Below are 21,633 nucleotides of genomic sequence, written 5' to 3' on the forward strand. Positions count from 1 at the left end.
CACCCTTCTAATCAGAATACTATGAACTTGACACCATTATTTTTGTATTCTATCGCTTTTTTTTTTTACTTATAACTCTTTTCCCTCCCTGAAATTGTTTCAGTGTCAGCCCCTACAGTAGATTGTTGAGATCGTAATTTATACGTATAGTAAATTCGTTTAAAATTCCTCCAAGAGTCAATGTTGCACTGTACGTTTTTTTCTGAGTGAAACTTTCTAAATATATATATGCATACATTCCAGTAAGAACTGAATTTTGTATTAACGCCTGACTGTCGTCGTTGTGCAAACATTTATGATGATATGCCGTAGGGAAATGAGTTACATTAAGGTTGTAAGATTTAATATCAAGTTTGAAACATCGCAAGTTAAAGAAACGCATGTAATAACAAAAATATCATATTTTAAAATAATTTCGAATTAAACTAGCTGTGACTACATTACTTCTAAATTGAATTTGTGGAATGCACAGTGTGGGCGTAGCTCAAAGAAAATAATCAATACGAATGGTCTTGATTCGAAGTTCGCACCATACACGTAGGAGTAACTTGCATTAACCAATCACCTTACAGATGATAACGCACTGGGTTTGGCACTACCTTATGAGATGGTTATATCAAATGTAACCTAATTAACACAATAGTAACAAATTTTACTGCCCTGAAAAGTGTTCTGAACAAGGAGAAGTTCATTATGCACACTGTAACTAAGTTACAAGAGGTTTATATCCTATCAGAACGGCGCATCCACCAAGTGCACTTTTGGAATATTCCATTAAGCTAGTTTTCAACGTAGCTAAAGGAAACGTATATGCGTGAGTACAGAGTTCTCCGTAGCAGAGTGGATAAAGTCATGTTTCGATAACTACAAGGTTCGCGGTTCGAAACCCGTCTCGGAAGCTTCATATTCTTTAAATTCTTAATTCCTCAGTTCTCAAGATCTTTCTCTCCATTTGTAATCATCTGATGCTCTCAAAAGTGTTCTCCACCTTATTTCGACACCTTTAGATTTTATTCGGGGGGGGGGGGGGAGAGTCTCCACATACAAAAACTTTTCACTTTTTTACTAGTGTATTACTATACTTTTGCTTAAACAATATATATTTATGAAGCGCAAGGGAGGGGAAATTACACCCTCCTGTCCTGCCCAAATGACGCTCTTGGAACACTTGCTTGCAATTACTGAAAATAAATTAAATGGATCATTGAATAACATTCATTTCTGTCAGTAGATATTCTCGAGCTCTGTGCGTGCATTACAGATTTTAGGAAGCACAAAACTAACTGCCGTTATTGGCAATTTCCATAGATTTCTTAGGGAGCATCTTACTAGCTTGCAGTCTTTAAAGAAAGAAAAGATGAAACTAAAGGTATTAATGAAGCTATGGGAAGATTGTAAGACGTTTTTTAAATAGGCTATTTTTTTCAGAACATACGAATGAAAAAGACTGTTTTAGAGCTATAACATTGTAAACTTGATTTTTTTTCGTCTGAATGGAAAGAGTGTATTACGTCGCACACGCTGCTTTAGACAAGGACAGGTGGAGGAGGAAGGGAGTAGGATTAAAGACAAGAAATAACTAATCGATCGAGACGTGTATTTCTGGATTGCATTAGAAAACGGGGCAAACATTTGTTATTAATTTGGAGTTAGAAGTTTTGTAACAATTTCTAAGCCGCGGACTGTACCACATATCTCAGACCAATTTCAAACCAGCGAACTAATGAAGGTGTTCTTGTCTGAAACTACACTGCCCGTCATAAATTAAGCAACAAAGACAAAATATGCAATAAAAATAAAGGACGGGGCGGAGGTGGTGAAATGCAAAGAAAATGGATGTCATAATATAACGAGCATAGACGAACATCGGGGAAAGATTGTGTGGGAGAACTTGCGATTCTGCTGTCCTCACACGACTTCGTAAAGTATTAGGTATGGGCGAGGACTGCTTAAACTCACGGACTTGTTGGCTGACAGTGTGTGTAGATTGCAGAGGCAAGTCTAGTGGAGTGAAACACGCGAATATGACAACGTGGGATCATTTGCCGAATGAATTACGCTAGCGTGCCATCTGTTGATTGAAAGCAGAGCAGCATCAGGTCGGCGTGTCCCGGTGGCTCAATATCGATCGAGCAGTGCTCAGCATTTTATGGAGCAAGTTCCAAAGAACGCAAATTGCTCCGAGACGTTGGGGTGTTGGTCGTCTGCGTGTGGCATCAGAAAGGATGATCGATATATCCGTTTGACAAGCCGAAAAAACAGGTCTGTAACAGCAACTCAAGTGCTTGTGGAGGCTGTCGTTGCCACGTGACGTCCTCTTTCAACGAGTACAGTACACTGCAAACTTCACGAATTTGGGTCGTATGCCAGAAGACCAGTGGTTTCTACAGACTTCACCCGGTGTAACAAGAGGTAGGGATTAAGTTTGAACAAGAGCGCATCTGAATTAGACCCAGGAGCAATGGCAGTCAGTTCTCTTTAAAGAAGGGTAGATTTTCCCTAGACAGTGATTCTTGACGGAGATTGCTCTGGCGAGAAACAGAAACCCGTTACCATGCATCAAGTATTCTTGAAAGAGAAATTTATGATGGTTCAAATTTGTTTTTCTGGGGTGGCTTCTCGCTTGGAGAACGTGCTGATCGGTGTTGTCTTGCGTAACACAATGACAGCTCAGCACTAGAGGGATAATGTCCTGAATCGTCACGTTGTACCCCTCGCACGTGCTAGAGTTCAGGAAGTTTTTTCTAAAGGACGATAATGCTCGTACCAATAGAGAACAATTGGTATATCATTACTTAGAGCAATATCATATTCAACGAATGGAGTGGTCATCTAGGTCCCCGGACCTTAACCCGATCGAGCATATGTGAGATGTTCTAGGGCAACGCATTGCAAGCTTTATACCCTTTCCCTAACTTTCCAAGATCTTCAATGCCTCCTTGTCAACAATGGACCAAGATACCAAATGATCTGGCACAAACACTAATTGCCAGCAAAGACAACGTTGTGAATCCTGTATTGCTATGCACGGTGAGTATATCCATTATTGGTGTCAGCAAACTATCTTTTTGTGTCTTCAGTGTTTTTCAGTTTGATTGCCACCTACTTCCAATATCATTTTTTCTCCACGAGCGTACTTTCGTTTCGTAATTTTCCTTGGTGTACGGCGTAAAATAGATGCTTCTTTAATTTCAATAACAGTTTGTTCACCACCATGCGTTTACTATCTTTATACTCCTAAGTATCCATTTGTTGCTCAATTTATGACGGTGAGTGTAATAGAGTCTTATTCAAACCTGTTTACTGTAAGGAAGAGACGGAGAAAGAGTTGCCGTATTAGCATTTCTCGTGCAAAAGATCTATACAGACATAGAAAGAAATTTTTCACTCGAAATCTTTTCTAAGTGGAATAGTGTGGCATTCCAAGTAATGATCAAATTCTCTTTGGTAAGATCACACGTAGTACGTCGTAACTAGTTTGGTGGAATGGCAGCGAGTAACAGCCGAGCCACACGTCTACACTACATACACGTAGTTTCCGTAACAAAACTGGTAGGATTGCACCGCGTAAGTGCTGCTGCGTTCGTTTATTTCTTGCATTTCTTGTTCGTATATTGGCTTCCTTTAGTGCATAATTGTTTTTAAATATAAATTAAAATGTGTACATACTTGAAAAAGTCAATAGAACTAAGTTATTGTCTACTTGAATTAACCCTGGGAGTCCCAAACGGGTCCATTGGACCCATATGACTTTTCGTTTATTAATTACAGAGTAAGTTTTCGTGAGTGGTCGCTAATATTCCGTGACTTTTTCTTTATGGTGCTCCTCTTCCATGTTATGTCAGAAATACTTTGTTCCTTTAAATCAGGTGGTATATATTAAAATTGCAGCATTGTGTACCAGGTGGGTCCAGTGGACCCACTATATTTTAAATAGGAATACTGGTTCAACTTTGGTTTTGATTTACATTGTGGATCATACATGGCAGAATTAACGTCAGCGTGTTCTTTATTCTTTGTTATCAGTATTATGTTATAAGTTATCAGTAAAATGTTTTACTTATAAAGGAGTTAATGCAGTTTTAGTAATTTTTCCCAACTATTTATTCCTTTTGTACATAATGTTTACTGGTTTATGGTGTTTTCTTTCTGACACCACCTCTCAGGGGCGTATTATATATTTCTACCTATAATATATTCTAAACCAGCCAGTGCACGTTTCACTTTAGTCATTGAATTTAGTGTGTGAGGATAATGGCACATGGCGAACTTTCCGATAACGACATACGCCGATGTCTGTTGGCAGAAGAGGAGGATTTTTCTGGTGATTCGACAGATGATGAGAAGTGGACTGTGAATTATTAGAATTATCTGCAAGTGAGAGTGATTTTTCTGATGTTAGTGACAGCGACGTGCAAGACGAAGCAATTTTCCGCTCTAGAAGTGGCTTAGAACATTTCAATTTAGTACCCTTCACTACCAATCGCGGGCGTACTGGTGCTGCCGATGTAACTAGAAAGGACTGTGGTCCTACACGGTATGCTAACAGGGAAGTTGACGATGAGAAATGTGCTTTTTGTCTATTTTTTCGTAGGAACATTCTGGAAACAATTTACAAGTGGACTAACAAGGAAGGTAGGATAAAATTTTCTCGTGAGTGGAAACCTGTTAGTGTTCAGACATATATATCGGCGTGCTAATACTTATTGGGGTATACAAATCAGAGTGAAGAAACTAGGCAGCTCTGGAGTAAGGAAGACGGTCGACCTATCTTCAATTCCATTATGATCAGGAATCGTTTTCAACAAATCAATTCCGCTGTACGTTTTGATGATGCACAGCTCAGGCGCCAGAGAAGACCTGATGATAAACTATCTCCAATTCGTGCAGTGTTTGAAGACTGGGTTAAAACTCTACAGAACGCTTATATTCCCCGAGATAACTGACGGTGGACGAATAGCTTGTGACTTTTCGTGGACGTTGTCCCTTTCGGCAATACATACCAAGTAAACCGGGTAAATATGGAATAAATTTCTGGGTCATTTGTGAGAGCACCACAAGCTATGTGTGGAAGATGCAAATATATAGCGGAAAGAGTCCAGAACAAGGAAGAGAAGTCAATCAAGAGGTAAGAGTCAATCAACTGACAGAAGAAATTGCTGGAAGTGGTAGTATTACTGGGGATAAATTCTTTACAAGCCTTTCTCTTGCACGTAAATTGAAGGAACGAAAACGTACCTACGTCAGAACTATACGGAAGAGTAAGCCAGAACACCCAGCTTCATTTACCAAACCGGATAAAAGTAGGGCTGTAGGAAGCAGTTTGCTTGGATTCCAACAGGATACCATAATAGTTTCGTACTGTCCAAAGAAGTACAAAACTTTTACTCTTCTGAGTACAATGCATAACCAGCCTGAAGTTGACACTTCTGCAGCAGAGAAAAAGCCAGAAGTAGTCCTTTACTATAACAAAACAAAGTCTGGCGTGGACACTATGGACCAAATGACCCGCTGTTACGACATAAAGCGAATGACAAGGAGATGGTCTCTAGTAACATTCTTCAACATGATCGATATAAGCGCACTCAATGCTTATATTATATTCTTGTGACTACAGAAGAAAGACAAGAAGCAGAGATTGAAATGTTTTAACTTCCTGATTTCCCTCGGCAAACAAATGGCTCATATTGGAGAAGACTTTCCACAGAAGAGAAGCCACACAAAAACTGATCAGCTCATGGAAAGTCATCCCAAAAAAAAAAAAAAAAAAAAAAAAAAAAAAAGCTCGATGCGGGATCTGCCCATCAAAACGTGATCAAAAGACAAGAACCTTTTGTACCAAATGCAAGACAAATGTGTGTTCTGAGCACAGCAGAGTTGTTTGTGAAAAATGTTTCGTACACTAACCTTAACAAATGCAAAAGAAAAGGCAAAGGGATCGTAATTTTCAGCTTTTTGGAGGCAAATATTTGCTACTTGTAATCTAATGTTGTTATTACGTGTATGTAAAAGGTTGACTATTTCATTATGCCTAAAAATTAGAACTTCTGTTTGAGCTCATATAAAGAAATAATAATACTGCTAAGTTACCATATTTCTAGTGTACGGTATAACTACGATAACAGGGAAGTGTATTTTCTTAATTCGTCATAAATACATTGCAAAAATGACATTGTTTAGTATTTCGTTGTTCATTTTCTCCTAAAAATGTAATTATATAGCTAGACGGTCTCAATATATTGCTGTGGGTCCATTGGACCCGACTGGTACACAAAGGTATAAAAAAATGTCTGGAGTTCCAGGGTTAAAAATACATATCATTTTTCGCATATTGTGATAAGTAGACATTAGCACTGTCAGTTTCAGAAAACATACAGTTCCCAACTATGTAAACCATGTATTGTACACTCCGCATCAAACAAATTGCGACAGCTAACGCCCTGCAGTTAGGCCACCTAATATACAACTTCTTATCCTATAATCGTGTCAGGTAAATAGACCCCCTCTCTCTCTTCTCCTTTCTTCTCTCCCATACTAAGATTAGCTAATAACATGAGCGCAATTCTTATTTCATACTACACATATGTTAGTTTCGATAAAATGAAATAAGAAAACCGAGACGAAACAAGATTCATAGGTTGATGTAGGGAGAAACTGAAACACACACAATGAAAAATTGAAACCAATGGATGTCTATTACACAGACTCATAAATGAGGCAGAGAGAGAGAGATAAGAGGAAGGAAAAAGAAAGAGAAAACGGATAATAGATAAAACTGTGGACTTCAAATGTAGTAAGAAAAGAACCTAACATTATAAAGTTCCGTTTCCAGAAATCTAACAGTAATATAGACATAACGTTTGTTTTTACATGTTTTTTCGGAACTATTCGAATATATAGAGGATGCTTTAAACATTTATTATGTCACTTTCATAATGGATAGTTTCATAATGGATGTCATTTTCATATTGTCATTTTTTAGAAGGTGATACTGAAGAATCGATTTCTCATATTTGACGTGCAATGCTTGCGAATGTGGAAGCAAACACCTTTAATATGATAGAGATGGTTTACGAATGTTTTTGACAAAGGACAAGGGATTTGCCAGGATATTCGAAACACTTAATTGATTTGCAGTAAACACTTTTCGTGTTATCGTTCTCAGAAAGAAATATTACAGCATTTGTTGGACAAAATTTGGATAAAGCAATCGGTGGTGCGGTAAAGTACCAGACTTCCAAGCAGAAAATCTAGGTTCGATTCCCCGTCAGGTAACAGAAATTTTTCGCATAAAATAATGGCTGTAAACAGAGATTTATCTTCTGTTGGAGAACTTACAAAGCATCACTGGTCAGAATTCGAATAAACAGTGTGTGTGTTCTTCATCATACACTGTAATGATAAGTATGTTTCATATTTATATTCGTCTCTCTCTCCGTTTCTTGACGTTTCCCTATCCTGCCTTTTCATCTTTAACTTATCTCCCCTCTCTCTCACGTACACATGCACTTCATGTGTGTGTGCCTGTTCCAAAGTTAAAACGGAGCAAGAGACCGATAGACCTGGTCTGGAAAATGTAATTAACTACCAACTTCAGCGTCAAGTTTTGGTGCTCTGGGATAAACATCTCCAGTCTTTGTCATCTCTGAAAGAAATAGTATTTAAACGCAAATGAATAAGCAAAATATCTTTTATATCATCTGGGTTACCGAGTCTCAGTCGAATTACCGGGTCACTACGAATTAGAATCTTCGAACCAGTGGTGGTCTAAAACCTAACCAACGTCATCCGACTGACACCATGATCCGTTTGGGCTCTTAGCGTGTTCATTCTATCGGTGCAAATTACGTTATATCCGGAAGAGCTGAAATCAATGCTGGATGTTCGGAAGAAATAAATCTTCAGAAAAGACTAAAAAGTGGTAACTCTTTGGTTAATTGAAAAAAATATTTATACTAAAATTTGTTCCCATCCTATTATTCAATGTGTTTCTTTTCACTTTGAAATTTGAAACATGCTACATATATGAGGAATATAAACTTTTCCTTTCCAACATTTGTAACTTTTCGTTACCATACAGTTTGAGCTTTTAATACAGGGTGTTTCTGATACAAATTTAGCAGTAAAAAAGAACTCTTCAACTTTCTCTTTTATTTTTGTTTCTTTCTTTTCTTTTCTTTTCTTTTTTGCTTTTTGTTCAGTTAGCATTAGTAGTCTGAAATGGAGGACAGGACCAACTCTATCTACTGGGTATATTAGAATGTATTTTGAAACAGTCCAATGAACACTGCCGAATTTGCAATCGAACCACGCGGAAACAAAGCATGTGTGTTAAAATTTTGACATTATTCTGGATTTGTCTCGGACATCTACAGTTCTACTTGAAATTGAGTTGCTATCCATTCTGCAAGTGACATAATGAATGTTTAAAGCATCCTCTATATATTCGAATAGCTCTGAAAAAAATATGTAAACACAAACGCTGTTTCTATATTACTGTTAGATTTCTGGAAACGGAACTTTATAATGTTAGGTTCTTTTCTTAATACGTTTGAATTCCACAGTTTTATCTATTCTCCGTTTTCTTTTTCTTCTTCTCTCCTCTTCTCTATCTCTGCATCATTTATGAGTCTCTGTGTAATAGACATCCATTGGTTTCAATTTCTCATTGTGTGTGTTTCAGTTTCTCCCTACATCAACCTATGAATCTTGTTTCGTCTCGGTTTTATAATTTCATTTTATCGAAACTAATACATGTGTAGTTTGAAATAAGAATTGCGCTCATGTTGTTAGCTAATTTTAGTATGGGAGAGAAGAAAGGAGAAGAGAGAGAGGGGGTCTATTTACCTGACACGATTATAGGATAAGAAGTTGTATATTAGGTGGCCTAACTGCAGGGCGTTAGCTATCGCAATTTTTTGATGCGGAGTGTACCAACTGGTGAATATCTAACTGTTCTTGATATTTACAATGTTTGCATCAAAATAATCTTTTTCCCTTCTATTGTTTCAGCCTTACATGAATTAAACATTTACACAGCTTTACACTTCAATTATTTAACACACAGTTTATTTAAGGATGAGAATTCAGCGTTGGAGCGCATCTTCAAATAGGAGTTTAATATAATTGAATACGGAACAAAGTTTTGAGGTACAGTAAAGTGTTAATGACAATTTTTCATTACTTAAGTAAATAAGGTATTATTTTATAACTAGAATAACTCAATTCAAGTTATTGCAAAATATTCATTTTGATGTGTCGTTCATATACGGATTAACTATTGCACCACTTTCTGTTAGAACTGAAGCATTTTGTAAATAGAAGATAGTTGTACTATTCAATTAATATTTTCTCATCATTCACATATGTCATTTCCAAATATCATTCAGCATTTTATATTTTTGTAGTAGAACAGTAACATTAACCAAGACACGAAACTACTCGACATCAAAGTTAGTGTATCAAATCTTTTTTCTTATAACAGTTTTCACAAATAAAATGTCGTATAGATATTATCAGTTTTCTCAAAATATAATAATTATAAGTAATTTTCAATGTCTAGTCTTCCATTATTAAAAGGGCTAATGACATAACTGTTAATTAGTGCAGAATTTGATATAATATTTACTTATAGTATTCATAAGAAGAAGCAAAATCGTACTGATTTCTTCGAGTATACTGTGTAAAATATTTTCTCACATTCCACTATCTAATTTCATGCAGTCTTGGAAACATTTTCCTCTCACTCTATTCCTTGAGGGATGTCGTACGAGTAATCAATCATCTTACTCCTTTCCGCAATTAAACAAAATATTAAACATTAGAAAGCGCGTAATTTCTCTGCCAACAGATTACTAATATACGCAATTTCTAAATAGTTAATTTCAATTGTTTATCAATTAATTAAAAATAACCTACTAGAGCCCTGAAATTAGAAATCAAAGGTTAAGTTCTGTCGTAGATATTTCAATAGATAAATACAAGTTTAAACAGCGTAGCTAAGAAATGCCATATCAAAATATACGAAATATGCTCCTGATACTATTGTTTTCTTTAGAATTATTTTGTTTAAAATAGACCTGACAAAAATGAAATTTTATTATATTTTTCTTTCAATTTCCCTCACACTTGATCAATACATAATTACTTCTATCTTATATATATGCAAGTCAGCACCGTCATTTCAGTCTTTGTTTTAGGGGGCCAAGGGCATCATCGACATAAGACTTTCACGTTTTGTACCAGTACATTAGTAGACAATCTATTAAAGTATATGTATTCCTCGACCTCTTGGGAAGCAATTTCCCCCTCCTGCACTCCCTAAATGACATCCATGATGCATGTGTGACTCAACTAACTTATTTACATTTTCTTTAATGTTAATGCCCGTAAGTGATCTAATATGCATGTCATTAAGTAATATATATGTATAAGTTAATGTTACAATAAATAACTTCAAAAACATAAGTCCAAGAATATAATTATGCATTATACTTGTTGCACAATAATAATAAAGACAAATAATTTGATAACGAATTCGCCTGGTATTTCTTACATTGCTAGTATGTATATAATCGGCAAATACATGTATGTGTAAAATTGTATGTCAGAAGCGCGTGTGGGATAAACCGAAATATAAAACGAAAATAAAACAGGGATAAAACGAAAATAAAACTTTCTTGCCCATTTAGCAACATATTGTTTTACTCATTCTAATTTTCGTATTTGTAACTCCTTTAACATGACATTAACCACAAATATACATTTCCTGATTGTACACATAGTATCAGTATTGAAAGTACCCTAAAAATCATTATCAAATTATATCCTTACAAGAAGGCAGTTTTAGATATGCCACAATCATTTTGGACATGAGTGTACATATACGTAGAAAAAATGTGGTTCTGAGAAAAACGTATGGAAAAGTTAGCAGAGTTTAAATGAGATACTGGTTACTTAAAGCACTTAGAATGGACCGTAACCATATTTTTCGTTGTTGTCTTTGTCTCTCTCATTTTCTTCTCTGCTCTTTTCCCTTTTCTTGAGTCTTTGGCTAATGTTATTCCTAACTTCTAGTCAACTGATGTTATTTCTAACTTCTTCCGAAACTCACACCTGATATAAGAACCAATATTAAAGCATTACAATGCACCACACACAGCCATATGTACCACTCTTGCAGAAGCAAATGACGTCTTTGGACAGCGTTGCAAATCATGCTATTGAAACTCTCATTCGGATTTTGAGTCTTGCCGCGAAGACAGTTCTTTCTTGATGAGCTGCGGGGCAGCAAATGCTCGAAAGGTTGGGTTAATATGATTCATTACTGTTTCTGGTAAAAAGTGTTTGTGCTCGTAATGTTCCCCTGTAACTTAGTTTCTCTTGTAACCACACAACCAATTTTCTCCCATTTGGACACAGCACATACATAGTTTCGTTTGCTTTCTGTTGTTAATTTATAAAAATAGACTGCCTACATAGCCTTTTGCATTGCTTGAAGATCACGCAAGCTTTCTCTTATGGCTTTCCCATAGTATAGGTGTAGAGAATCTATTTCCTCTCCCGTACGTCTTCCCTTACTCCCCAGTTGTTTTCCATCTTCACGTTTCTGTACTTTGTTATTTTGAGTACACGCTGTTGTCTGCTACTCACCCTTTTCTGTACATGACTAATACACTTTACTGTTTCACAGTTTTCGCCATATGCTTTACTCTCAGCCATGAACTTGAACGCAGTAGAGTCACCATCGCCAAAATATCTTGTATATCGTACACAAAATTTCCTCCCTGAACTGTTAAAGTGACTTCGCAGCGGCATCCTCCATGCTTCTACTCGATTCACTGTAGTTTTGGAGCATGATTATAGATGGTTTTCCTTACATTTTGCGTTCGCTTTGTGCAATTTTGATGCAGTGGAACATGTATGGCAATATTTCGACATGCACTGCATATCTAACACCTTGCCTGTATCAATTGTGATAACTGATGTTACACCATATAATGAAGTGTGGCCTCCTTTCATCCACGTCCCATCTACACTTGCACAAATAGCAGTCCTATATTCCACATCTTCATTTAGTAGATTTGCTTTTACAGCTTCAGAGCAAGCTGTTTATTATTTTCTTCCACTACAAGGTCAAGAGCTGAAATAAGAGATTTCTTTATCTTGTCAAATTTCTTTGCAGGTGGAGATATATACATCAATCTACAAAACATTTGGGCACATTATCGTCCTTTACCTAAGCAACGCATTCCATTAAACTAATATAATATTAGACTCAAGGCCTGATGTTGTCTTGTTGAAACGTAGAAATCAGTCTTGGCTCCACTAGCTTGGCAACGTATTTCTAATAGAAATGTAACACGACAACGCTTATGCTTGTACTCCACTAAAGACATCTGACCAGAGGTAGTACAAGAAACACAGGAACATGCATTTCAAATTGCTGGAGACAACGATGTTAAGTCAATTATCCGAAAATTCATTTCGGACGTGCAAGTGCTTCCATGAGTAAAGTTGCAGCGTCTCTCGATAGTTGTACTGGCATTTCTGATTGTTCTGCAATGAAAGTAAAGTTTGTTTTCAAAGCGCTTCTGGGCACTGTTTTATCTACCAAATTGCGATGTAAATATGTTCCCACTGAATTTACGTTTTATATTCCCTCTTTCACTTCTTTCCATAGTCCAAAGAAATAAAGTAGCACCTCAGGAAAGTAAACAACACCTAAATATAAAAATTATTGGAGTATAATTAAGGAAAACAACCTTGGTTGCAAACATGCATGAAGTCAGTTTTCCTTCTAGACTTTTTTTTTTTCGGGGGACCACTGCCTCCCGGAGCTCTGAGAGCGTACCTTGGGAAGAGACCAAAATAAAATGTCTGTAATATGATAATAATTAGAATAGTACCAGCAAAGCCCATCCGGATACTGTGTGTGTCTAACGAAATATTTTTTTCTGAAAGAAACCCCGCATGAATTTCTATTTTTAATGAGAATGAGCTGACTAGAAGCAGAAATGAAGGTGCTGCCAGTTCTTGTCATCAACAACCCCTAGACAGACGTGAACAATACATCTTTAGTAGAAATTAAAATATACGGAAAGAACTATGCAAAAACTGAACACAGGTTGCAAATTACATAAAACGTACACTTTAGTCCAAAATTGTTGGACATGTCTTTAGGAATTACATAAATAGAAATAACTTTCTTTTTATGTAGAAGAAATGATAGAAAATGTCACATTTCTTCTGGGAAATAAGCAGAAGAACAAAACACATATTTCCAAAAATTATTTCAATACAAAATTAAGAAATAAGTAAGTTATAATTAAAAAAGAAGCCTCCAAAACTTTAATTAAAAAATTCTGAGTTCCATTTTCGTAAACGTGGCAAACGTGAATCGAAATTTACCACGAGGGAGGGAATTTTATGTTTTGTTAGAAATACAACGTAAATCTGTCATATTATTAGTTACTATACATGTGGCACAGCTCTAACAATCATTGCTATTAAGCATTTTACATTTAAGCAAATTACTAAACAGAAATGAGCAACAAAATGGGCGAAGCGATCAGGTATTTTGTGTTTGTGGTTTTGTTATATACGTCTTCAAGGTCCTTACCGTGCCTTTGTAGAGTAGTCGGTTAAAGCTTGTTCTTTACATACTTTATTTTCCCACGATCATCACTTCGAATTCCACAGCCTATAGCAACGTATTTTTTTTTTTTTTTTTGAAAAGCTTGAATCTGAACGTAAACTATTAAATGTCGATCAAAAATCAGTAGGGATAGTTCTACAGCCAAGTAGAAAATTCTCTCTGCTTCATGAAAATAATAAATATAAAATGTAATTCAATCAGTCCGACTCCATAGCTTGAAGAGAAACTGTGTCGGCGCGATCCTTCGACTTTCTTCGTAGCACACGAAGGAACACAAAGTTGATCCAAACCAAGGGAAAGGGTGTAGAAAGAAATAGTGGCACGCCACAAAACCGGATGATATGTGTGAATGGTCACGCCACGGACACCGTCGGATCATGGCAGGGGAATGACATCGGCATGATACACTATGTGTGAATTGATCTTTAACTGAAAAGTGCACATTCAGTGCACGAGGGAGTCAAGTTCACTTTTGATATTTAAGACATAATTTATCTTTAAGATCTCTACTTGAATCTCCTTTCAGAGCGCATAAGGTTAAAAGATTCATGTTCAGAAATTGCTAAAAATGCAAAGTATATCTGTCATAATCTTAGATACTATACATATGGAATTGCTCTAATAATGATATGAAACATTTTACACGTAAGCAAAGGAATAAATAGAAATAAGCTACAAAATATGCGAAACGATCATTCATTTTGTGTTAGTGGTTTTCTTATATGCGTTTCCAAGTAGTCCGTTCTTAACTTACCTTTTGTAGAATAGTTACTTAGCGCTTGCTCCTTATAATTTATTTTCCCATAACCATCAGTAGAAATCACATACCCTACCATCTTTTTTTCCCCTTAAGAAACGCCTGTTCTCTCTATTCGTTATAGTGTTTTCCAACAAGCATGTTAAAGCATGATTTAGTGCTCCCCCTTTTTTTTCGATGATCATTAGTTCCAGCTACGTGCCAACAGTACTTTTAAAATTTTGTTCGCGAGATTTCGTTATACAGCTTTCTTCTATTAATAAAAGGCATTTTAATGTTCGGTACCGAGTAATTTATTGAGCCAATTATATTTAATCCGATTGAAAATTACTGATGATGACGATATGCTTGATAGTTATTCTAGTATAATGTGTTTATTGACAAAATATTAGTAAATGTGTCTGATAAATTCGCATCTGTACATAACCAGGTAAATGGATAGTTAATATAGTCATGGTGATACTATGAATGGAAACAGTCTTGTGTATGGGTAGTTCGAGCGAAGTATAACCCTCTTATATGTAATTATAAGTGCGTTGAATCCTTCTATGTCTGTATAGTTGTCGTCCTCAGTTTAAGGTGAGATTATTTGTTCCTTGAAGTTTGAAATTACGTCAGCCACAATCAGTTGTATATATATATATATATATATATATATATATATATATATATATATATATATATATATATATATATATATATATGTACATATGTATATATAAATATAAGTATCAATAGAAGGAGATAAAAGTATGAAGCCAGTGATTACCGTTAACATTCAGGAAACCACATTAAGGGAATCTGAAAAACCGATATCCTGAACATTAAAAATTTAGAGTCTACACTTTCTCATGAAGTTGTGACAACTTTAAGAAATTTATCATAATTTTCAGATACGAATCAACTTTATTTTAATGGCGTACAGGACTCGGGTTAGATTCACGGTGGGAGCTAATGTGGTTCGGATTCCACATGAGTTAGTAGGTCAACGTCTAATATAGCCTCGGTGCTGAACGGGACGTTAAACTCAAAGGCAACTCAACTCAACCCAACTTCAATTCAAGTTTGGTTATGAATACGAATTTGCTTTAAATCACTTGCAAAGAAAGTACAATTTTCGACTATGCATTTTCCTTTTCATTAGTCAATAATGAAGCCCTACGTTTTCAATGCAAGAGACGTCTTCTTAATAATGGTAGTAATTAGGTATATCTCTTGTATATAATTTTCAATTACGAAGGAATGTTACATATGAAATTTTGGCGGCTTGGCAGCAATTGTGCAAGGTATGGTAGGCAGTAACCGCTAGTGACAGGCTAGAGTAGAGGTAGCATTTCGGCTTTACGTAATGAGGGTTGTGAGATCGAATCCCACTCAAAGCACATTTTATTTTTCTAAAAAATATTTCGAATAAGCACATTTTTTCTGCGTGCTTAATCACATATTCACATATAATTTTATGGATGAAATGTTGTACTAAAAGGGCTGTTTGAAACTACGCGCGTTCTTATTATGATGTCCAGTGACCACCTACTTCAACAGTCGCTAACTTTCGACGAGGCATTCTTTCTATCATTCGACGGACATAAGCCATGCCATTGGCAGCAAGATCTCCCCAAGTATTAACGACCAAATCCCAGAGCTTATTGGAAGTTTTACGAACTTCATTAGCCCATTTCTCCCCCAAACACCTCTTTACCAATGCCCAGACATTTTCTATTGGGTTAAGATCTGCTCCGCGTGAAGGCCAATTGATTAACTCTACATCATTTAGCACTGCCAGCTACCCTTGGACAACTCGTGACATATGGACAGGTGATCGATCGTGTTGAGAGTAGATTGCTCCTTCAGGATAACGTTCGCGAACGGATGTCACCATAATATTCTCCAAGGTGAACTTATATTGCGCACCTGTAAGGCGCCCATCAATTCTTTGAAGATACCCAAATCTATCTGCAGAAATCCAGCCCCAGACAGCCACTGATATGCGTCCGTTGGAACGCTTCTCCATATGTATCGAGGATCGAACCTGGACCCTCTCTCACGAAAGAAACAGCCTGGCCCATCATTTGCAGAAGAAAATATACATTCATCGCTGAAAATGACACTCGTCCAGTTCCGATGCATATTTTCCTCTGCTAATTGAATTTGACGTCTAATGTGTTCCGCAGAAAAAAAATCCCTTAATCGCTGCACGCCAAGCGAAGAGATTAGCCTCCCTGAGTCGATTAAAGTAGAAATGGAGCTACTTCTACATCCGAAAGGAAAAATGATAACGGTACATTATGTAATAATTATGTTATTATATCCTCCTTTAATGGATGTGTCACTAGACGGTCGGTTAGGTCATTAGGGGTTGATGACCTGACCTTTATGTGGTTGGTACCGTTTGGAAAGTTCGTGTCCTCTTTTTTGAGTCTGTATACGTGTATGTACAGTTAGTATACTGAATATTTTTAAAAATAATAATGGAAATCTAAATTTGAATTTTAATTGGTTCGATTTGAATCAAATCTGGTGATATGTTAGTCAATTAGAATATTGGTACATATGATGAAATGTTATTTTGTATCACTTAGTTCCGTATCAGTGATTAAATTAATAATAATATTGAATATATGTACATTATTAACATTGAGATGAAAACCCCCGTTCGAATAACGTATTATGCAGATGGTTTTTGAGTAATAGAAACTTACAATGAGATGAAGATCCCCCGTTTGATTCTCGTTAATACAAATGTTTTTTTGTCTACTAGAAACTCACATTGAGAGCAAGACCCGTGTTCGAATCTCGTATTATACAGATGGTTTTTACTAATAGAAACTCAAAATGAGATGAAGATCCCGGTTTGAATCACGTATTACACAGAAAAATGGAGACTTGTTGTTGTTATTATTTTATTCTCTCACATGTATAAGATGTTCGAACAATATGTGAGTATACTAAAATAAGCTTTTGAAAGAGTATATAGAAAGTGGGAGGAAACCATTTTATAAAAGGTAGTGAAAAATATATATTATAAAAGTTTATGTGATGGATGCTGAGAATGAACCCTGGACCGTTAGCACCAGAGGTGAATGCTGTATGATGGGCAGGAAATATTTATTCATGCGGGAACTTATTTTTATTTTTATTTTTCGTATTGATTACTTTAACAGTGTGATTTTTGAAGAACTTGTTGGTAATCATTTATTGGTTTGCTTTATTAGAAGCGTATTGGTAAATATACGTATACAGAGCGTGGTTTTCGTACGTCTTTTGCTGGTGAACTCACGAGACAAAGTGAATGTTTACGTGCTTTTGGAAAACCGGTTGGGCAGGAGTGATGATTATGATGTGTGCTTGCAGGGCGTTGCTAAAACTTCAATTCAAATACAGAGAAAGACCGTTGACACGCTTGGTAAACATCACAGAATACCGCCAGTCTAATACAAATAACTTTGGTGCCGCGGTAGGTGAACAAAAGACATTGTCGGTGAAAAACATAAAAGAAAGATTGCGGACGTGTAAAATAAACATCACAAATTGGGGACAGACTAATAGAAATAACTTTGGTGCCGCGGTAGGTGAACAAAAGACATTGTCGGTGAAAAACACAAAAGAAAGATTGAGGACGTGGAAGATAAACATCACAGATTGGAAACAAACTAATAGAAATAACTTTTGTGTAACGCTAGGTGAACAAAAGACATTGTCGGCGAAAACATAAAAGAAAGATTGGGAAACGTTGAAGATAAACATTAGAGAATATGAACTTATAATAAAAACAAGTTTTATGATAATTTATTAACAATGAATACAAAGAAAGTTTTACATTACGAATGGTAGAACATATGAGGTCATTGAACGCGAATGCAGAAGAACATTCACCTATTGAATGATGATCGTGTTGAAACATGAAGGGATGTTAAATACGATTGCAATAGAAGATTGTTATATTAATGTAGTAGTGAATGAATGAATGCCAATACAACGATAATTTGTGGTATGATTGATTCCGATATTTTACATGGACGATATGTTGGTGTATGTATGGTAGATGTCTTGTTTACATGAATAATTATAGAAGTTGTAAATAACAGATTTTATTTTAAAAGCATGTAAACTATTTACTTACACGTGATTTATCTAAATCTAATTTTTTCACACAGATGAAAGATGATTGAATAGTACGCCTTATGAATAACGTTAATGAGGAAATACCTTTGAAAAATGGGGGAATGATTTACCAAAGTGAAAATACCAAATATTGATGTTTTTAAAAGATTATATGAGAACATGTTTTGCTATTCCTATATTTATAAAAATTCTGTTGAAAATTGGAACAGTACATGTGAAAATATTTTAATTGATGTTGTAGGACTGTTTGAAAAAATGTTTAAAGTATTACATGATATGATGATAACGGTAAAGTTTTCCTTATATATTGCGTATGAAGATAATACTGGTATAGTATCATTATGGAGTCGATTCAGAGTCAAGTACGACGAGAAATTGACTTGTGCGAAGGGTTAGATTGAGATTCTTCGTTTGAGTTTGTAGAATCTCCCAGGAAAAAGTTTAAAACTGCGAGAGATTTACCAAATATTTTTATTGACGAGGAAACTCAGTATTTTTCTCCAGCTTCGCCAGTATCCTCAGAGATTATTATAGAAGCAGAAATTATTGATTTACGTAAGGATCCAGTATTAATCCCATCATCGTCTGTTGGAATTGTAACATCTTCATTAGTACTTCCAGCATCCCCGTCATTATTAGGAGTAAGAGCATCAAAAAATATTCAACTTCCATCTTAAAACTGGACAATAGATGCTAAAGAAAGAACACCATCACCTGATTAATCTACTGAAGAAGAAGAAGAGGAGGAAGAAGAGGAGGAGGAAGAAGAAATTATCCAATTATCTAGTGAGGAGGAAGAAAGAGCACCCTCACCTGACTTATTTAGTGAAGGGGGAAGAAGAAATTTTGCGTTTATTTGATGAACTGGACGAGTGTAAACCCGACACACAAGATGCAAGTGTTACACCATCACCACCACCACAAACGGAGCCCTTAGACTTATCAATGAAGAATAACAAAGAAGAAGAAAAGTGTAAGTGTACACAATGGTTTGTGGATGAAAAGTGCATCAAAAACAGTATTTTAAATTGGAACCCTAATTGTGTGTTATTGTGTGAGGGTTGTTTTATTTTTGACTGTCCGCAACAAATGTCTCACCGCTGCATTTTTATGGACATTGAATCTTTAGAAACCGAGACATGGATAATTTTTATTAAAGAAAATGTGAGAAAAGAACTATATAATATATTTCGGAATTCACATAGAATGTATATGAATGCAAACATATTTGAAGAAGAATATTTTAAATTAATAAGAAACCAGAGTTGTTTAAATGAATTAGTAGATATTCTAGTATCAAAGAATAAGGGATATTAATTTGTAATTTTCATTGATTCTATATATATATATATTTGTCTAACTATTATGTAATATTATTATTATTATTATTATTATTATTATTATTATTTTGCTTCTATATATAATGTTACCGAAATAAATATAGACTAAATTTTATTTTGATTTTCATTTAATATTAATTTTTTCCTGATTAAAAAAAGGTAATATACGATTATGAGGTATAAGAATTTGTATTTGCAACAACAACCTTTCATAGGAACCCAATAAACTAAAATTTTATAGAAAAACTGAAGAAACTTATTTTTCACATACACAAATTGTAAATTATAAAAAAGTTATTTTCATATACTCAAAGTTAATACATATACATATTTTCAAAGTTAATTAGAATTGCAGAATTGTATTTTGAAATTCATTTATGCAATATAAAATGAAAACTGTATAAAGATTTCACATACATGCGGTATAAAATGCAGAAATCTGTTTTCAAAACAAATAATTAACACGGAACTTCTAATGAAGCGATTGAACAAAAAAAGCAAATGTAACTTTGAAAACTAAAAATGCAAGTTGTCAAAAATGAAAATACAACTTTAAAAACAAAATGCAAGATGTCAAAATGAAAATACAAGTTTAAAAACAAAATGCAAAAACGCAAATTAAAAACTGTAAAAAGTTTTCTCACATGCATGCATTATAAAATGCGGAAACAAATCTTATGTATGCGGATTTTGTTTTATGATATAAAAATGCCAAAACTTTTGCTTCACAAACTTTGCTTATGTATTCTCTCTTTTCCTATTTTTACGGATCGTATCTTTCGTTCTCTCACTTGTATATCATGTTCGAACATTATGTGAGTGTACTAAAATAAGCTCGTTGCAAATTATTTGTGTGCTCGTGTTATTTTTATTTTACTGGTTCATTTGTTTGCAAATTCAAAAGAGAATTTTTTTTCGAAAATACTAAGTAAGTTCGTTGTTAAAATAAATTGTGAACTATTAAATAATTCGTTTCCATAGGAATTTTACTTGGTTCGCTTCTTGCAGAAGCTCTGCTTATGTATTGGATCGTTTGCTGTGCAAACTCGATGTTAAAAATAGAGTGTGATCCATTAAATAATTACTACGTAAACTTCATTTATTTATTTAACCTCTCGTATTATTAAGATTCGTTTTGTACAAAAACTGCGGTTATTGATCGTGTCGTTTCTTATAGAAACTCCTAATTTTTAATGTATTGCTTTCATAGGAACTTTAGTTAGATCGTGTTACTACGTAAACTCCATTTATTTATTTAATTTCTCGGAATAAATTACCCGAACACTTCGTGTAATCATACCAAAGATGTTCCGAAAATACGAAATTATTTATTCTCTCATCTGTTACACAAACTCGTTTTTTAAAATTTTAACGAGCAAATTTCATTTGAGAACTTGTAAATAAATCCCTTCCATAGGAACTTTACTTGGTTCGCTTCTTGCAGAAGCTCTGCTTATGTATTGGATCGTTTGCTGTGCAAACTCCTAATTTTTCATGGACCGCTTCCATAGGAATTTTAGTTAGATCGTTTTACTACGTAAACTCCATTTATTTTTTTAATATCTCGTAATAAATTACTCGAACACTTCCTGTGTGCATACCAAAGATGTTCCAAAATATTAAAAATTTGTGAACATATAAATAATTCATTAGATGAAACTCTTACATTGTAAAATGTAAAAAAACGAAAATGTATTTTTTTTAAATTTTACTTAGACTGTTTACTACGTAATTCCTAAGAGCAGTTATGCGGCGCA

General features: G+C 35.0%; 1 long non-coding RNA gene across 3 annotated transcripts in view; it reads left to right on the forward strand.

Annotated features, from left to right (window-relative positions):
• LOC145670615 (uncharacterized) overlaps positions 1 to 21,633 on the forward strand; it is a 201,852-nt gene that overhangs the window by 14,341 nt on the left and 165,878 nt on the right. For all 3 annotated transcript variants that reach the window (XR_014128362.1, XR_014128364.1, XR_014128363.1), the window contains exon 2: positions 9,013 to 9,150. This is a non-coding gene — a long non-coding RNA (uncharacterized LOC145670615). The remainder of the gene's footprint in view (positions 1 to 9,012; positions 9,151 to 21,633) is intronic.

This window comes from Thermobia domestica, chromosome 14, assembly GCF_964235325.1.
Source record: "Thermobia domestica chromosome 14, izTheDome1.hap1.1, whole genome shotgun sequence".
NCBI lineage: Eukaryota > Metazoa > Arthropoda > Insecta > Zygentoma > Lepismatidae > Thermobia > Thermobia domestica.